Source organism: Montipora foliosa, chromosome 2 (assembly GCF_036669935.1).
Source record: "Montipora foliosa isolate CH-2021 chromosome 2, ASM3666993v2, whole genome shotgun sequence".
Lineage (NCBI taxonomy): Eukaryota > Metazoa > Cnidaria > Anthozoa > Scleractinia > Acroporidae > Montipora > Montipora foliosa.
In genome coordinates this window covers 10,669,396-10,674,395 of record NC_090870.1, presented here as the reverse complement: position 1 = coordinate 10,674,395, position 5,000 = coordinate 10,669,396, and the positions used below count along the sequence as shown (strand labels likewise).

At 39.3% G+C, this 5,000-nt stretch overlaps 1 protein-coding gene across 1 annotated transcript in view; it reads right to left on the bottom strand.

The window, feature by feature from the left end:
• Positions 1 to 4,262: 4,262 nt before the first annotated feature.
• Positions 4,263 to 5,000, bottom strand: part of LOC137992396 (trichohyalin-like) — a 15,709-nt gene continuing 14,971 nt past the window's right edge. Inside the window, exon 4 of the mRNA XM_068837726.1 lies at positions 4,263 to 5,000. This exon is cut by the window's right edge and continues 7,479 nt beyond it. The gene's annotated coding sequence lies outside the window, so the exon portion shown is untranslated.

Genomic DNA, 5,000 nt, shown 5'->3' with positions numbered 1-5,000 from the left:
TCTGTTTCGAATGGAGTGTTCCGCTCTTTTACAGATTATCCTTGTGGCTTTGTTTGTGTGTTCATTGATTTTTTTTTCTTGCCATTAGGCCATCGCCTTTTTTTTCTCCGTTTAGCGTCGTCCGACCGACCCAAATTTTTGGCATTTTCCAAAAATAAATAGGTAACGACGTTTTAAAGCCATTTTATGTCGCATCGGAGTTTCGGTGGTTGATCCTTTTTACCACGCTGTCTTAAGGACGGTGCCTACTATTGTTAATGCGCATACGTTCTGCGCATCTCGAGATACTCGGATTTCCTATCGGTGATGCTTACTAACACTGGGATATTTTTGCGCGGTTTAAAACTACCCGGAAAAAGTATATCTTAGTAAGTAATCTTGATATCCAAAAAGAAAATTGGGGGTAACCATTTACAGTGCGACGCGCCTTACCGTGGCCACCTAACAAAGTTTTTTTACAAATTGTCCGCCAATCAGGATGTGTGAATTTGATTGACAGTCACACCTCCTTGCAAAGTTCGCTAGTTGTAAGTTGAAAACCGTTGCGTGGGTTGTTGAGTTGACGTATTTACATGTAATTGTCAAATGTGAAAGTTTGTTGGGTGGCCACGGTAAGGCGCTTTGCACTGTAAGCTTCAATTTGAGAAAGAATGCCATACATTGCTTTGTATTTTAAAGCTTTTTACAAATATTATTCATGAATTATCTTTAAAAAATGCGTGGTTACCTCCAATTTTGTTTTTGGATTTCAGTAACACTTGTTAAGATCTACATTTCCTGCATGATCACACACCGGGGCAAAAATATCTTTAATTAGTAGGCACCGTCCTTAATTTTGCAACAACATTCACCAGCTTTTCCGCTGATTATTGATTTTGGGTTCACGTCTTGTTGTTTTCCTGGCTCAACAGCTATGATGCTGGGGTGCCAGGCCTCCGATTCCGAGAATGCTTATGATTTTTTTTTTTAGGCTTTTGTTTTTTTCAATCCGACCGACCGACCCAATATCAGGAAACGCATTCGACGGTAAACGAAAAAAAAAGGGGATGGCCTTAAATTGTAATAAATAAATATTGTATATTCAATCGCCAGAAATCGATGCTGACAATAAAAAGAGAATTTTTTCCTCGTTGATATGAAAACGAGAATGACACAAGTACAAATTACAAAGTACTAAAATAACTAAGGGAAGTTTAAAAAGTAAAACTTCCATTTTGCGATGAGAGCAAACATTTAGTTTCGATTCCTTTCCGCCCGCGATGATTGACACAGTATTAAACCTCACATCTGAAAGTATTTGATAAAATGGACAGATCATTTTTTCTTGAAAACGGAAAGCTTTAAAGGTTAAGAGAATTTTCTACCTTATTTCTAGTTCTTGCTTCATTCTTTTATGTTCCACATAGACCGAGTACTCCAATCGACCTGTTTCTTGCGAACTAGTTTGTTCACTCCTTCCCAAACATTTTGTGAATCGAACCATTGTGTTCAAGCAGCCATTGTGTCAAGCATTTATCAATCGAACCCCAGTCCACGAAGGGATCAGTGTTCGACACTTTCTTAGTAATTTGCCCTTTGGGCAACCAGTTTTGTTTTTTTGATTGGCCACCCATGGATTTTTTTTTTCGGTTGCGAACCTTCTAAAGACCTGTTGTTGCTCATTAAAAGTCAAAGGAGACAGACCAACTTGACTCCTGCTCTGTTTCTATGGTGTTCTAGTAGCCTTCCGTGCTGTCACGAACATAGAAATGCTCAGTTACAACATCGACTGGGCTAGAGAAAATAAGAGTAGATATTTATCACAAAATTGTACTTTAAATCAACGAATTTAAAAAGGGAAAAAAAAATTAGCATCTCCCACTGAAGTCCTTCAAATTTCTCGATTTCTAAACATAAAGCTGGTGACCCGCAAGGATTTCATAAATAACTTTCGTGTCTTACCTCTGATAAATACAATATACAAACGTTTTGCAATTTTAACTAACTAAAACAAAAAAGCTACTGATCGTCCTCTTGAGAAGCCAAACAAAAAATCCAGTTTAACGCTATGGCGCGAAACATTTCGTCAGCCTATCGCTATTTCGTTGCTCCGTGCCTTTTTCACAGTGTTTTGTATTCAGACCGTATTTTATACCCGGTCGGCAGTCCGTGTTTTATACCTAGTCCGCGTTTTATACTGACTGTTCTAAGTTTAACCCAAGCCGGGCTGGCTCACCTCATGTCATAACGGGTTGAAACCCATCCCGACAAACCCGACCAGTCCGACTGACCGGGCTGGCCTCGGCAGCTAGGTACAAAACACAGGTCACTGGTCATTGTTTTACCAATACAGAAAGTATCCTAAACATTCGTAAAAGCTAACCTTAGGCCTAATTTAATTAGGCCCAAACAAAAGCTTTTAGGCCTAAGGTTAGCTTTTATGAATGTTTAGGATACTTTCTGTATTGGTAAACCTGTGACCTGTGTTTTGTACCTACCTGGCTGGTCAGGTTTGCGGGGATGTCTTTCAGCCCGGTATTACATGAGGTGAGCCAGCCCCGCTTGGAGTAAAAATTTAGAATATATCATGTGAAAAAAGATAACAACATCAACAGCAAGAAGTGGACAGACGTTTGTCTCGCTAAATTGTTATTAAAATTCACCATTCTACAATTTAAAGAAGCCTTATGGTTTGCTATCTTATTGATCCTTTATTTAAACATAAAAAACGACTATTCCGAATCACCGTTTCCCTAGCAACTCCGTCATTCCATTCCTCTGTTAATTCATTGGATTTTTTTTGTTTTATTTTGATTTTTACTTTGCAATCTCGCTATACAGTGAGGCCCGATTCGCACGGTACTAGACAAATTTTCTACCAGTTGAAAATTCGTGCAGTTAGGGGATCCATTCACACGTAACCACGCTTAATGCACGAAAATTTAGACGCCTCGCCGTTCAAAAATTTGAACGCCTGAATCGTGGTAACTCATCAGCTACTATCATTAGCCTTCTCTTTCTTGGCGCCATTTTGGATTTCGCAAAGTAGCGCTCTGACAAAGACTAAACTTTACTCAAGTTCGTTAGTTCCGTGTCAACAGGGCGAAAATGTTGCACGGTACGGTGCGAACAAAATGGCCGGCCAAATTTTTCAACCGGTAGAAAATTCGTCCGGTCCCGTGTGAATGGGCCCTGAGTTTTCTTGTTTGATGATTGCAGATGTAAGTTGGGTGTTTGGACGAGTTTACACGGGGTCGGCCTAAAATCAAATTAGAGTCGGCACAAGTTCACTCCGTGTGAAGTGGGCCAGAGATGTTTACCTCTGACTGGCCGCATCTTCCCTTTTTCTGTTGAAGAGTGGGAAGTGTTCAATTTAGGTCAAGTTTACAAAAAACCTCAAAGGAGCGAATCTTTGGGCCAGTGACTGGAGGCTCCGTCAGTTATAGTTACACGGTAAAATTTGTTACTAGGGACCTTTAGATTCTAGGACGAAGACGAGAACGAGTACGAAATTTGACTGCCCGTTTTTAGCGAAAAGACTTAGAAGATTTATAACTCGAACGATTAATCTTACTTTTTGCTCAGTTATTCTAATTGCTGGTAACTTAGTCTTTTTGCTGATCGAACAATGCCAAAACTGCTACCTTGTTAGCCCTTGTTATTGACTTGTTTTGACACGACAACATTTTTTCAAAACCTCGTACTAAAATGAGGACGGTATCACGTTTTTCCGGCCAGAATGACGCTGGTTTGCGCGCGCTCACTGTTGTTCTATGACAAAATCTCGTACTCGTAGTCGTCTTCGTCCTAGAATCTAAAGCTCTCTACTAACTGAGACGACGGAGGCTTCGCTAGATAGCCTGCTTCCAGGCCCTTCTGTTGAAAATGTCGCGCGGTCGAAATGTAGGGGCTTGGTTACTAGTTTCTTTCTTTCGAAACTAGTAACAAGCCCCTATATTTCGGCCGCGCGCCATTTCAACGGAAGAGCCTGCTTGCAGGCTACCCTCTAGAGAGATAGAGAACAACCCTAATAGTTGAATTGCTTCGCTAATGAACCACTCCCAAGACCGGTTATCTATAGATGGTTTTCACAATGACGTCATCAAATTCGTGTCGGGAATTCACCTCAACGCTCGGTAAATTGAAGAGATCCAAAGCCTCGAGAACATTCTCAACTTCACGTGTTTCGCTTTATTTTGACTATTTTCTGTCGCTGGTCCAAGCTAGTGCGGAGACCTTTATGCAGTCAAAGGCGAAAGTAAGCTGAACAGAAATTGACAATCTCGGCTTCAACTTTTATTGAATGCTTAAATCAGTTTTAAATACCTTTACAATCTGGAATTCGTGAGAGTTATACTTGCACATTTTAAATCCCATTAAAAATCATTTTTTGCTAGCATATATTTATATATATATATATCAAATAATTCGTTTAATAATACAGCGCACAAATTTATCCAAAAATCTTTCAACAATACTTCATTTAAGTTTTACCTCTGAATAAATTAAAACGGGGACTGACTTATATCAAACAAGCAAGCGAGGGTGAATCTTTCACACAACACGCAAGATATCAACAGTCAAGAGAGAGGATAGTAACAAATAACTGACATTGTTTACAACCACCAAATCCCAGAAATGTGTTAGCAACAACAGTTCCACATCTTAAATTAATATCTTACAAACAAAATTTTAACCGATATCAAACATCTAATTTACTAGAGACATATATATCTAAATACATATTTTCCCATCTCGTACCCATTTGGATGGGTGAAAGTTGAAGAGTTATCTTTCAACAGGAACGAATGCGAATGGTGTTCAGCCGTTCCCCTAAAAACTCCCAAAAAGTTGGCAGTGGTCTGTATTTAAGTATCACAGATTTCTCATTCTTAGCTAAGCTGTGACAAAATGCAGGATATCTTCCATGCAAATTTGTCATAGTAGAAATTTGAATAAAGCAGATCCAACGAAAATTTCAAAGGATGACAAGTGATGTCCGTTTCAGTGAAAAAGAAAAG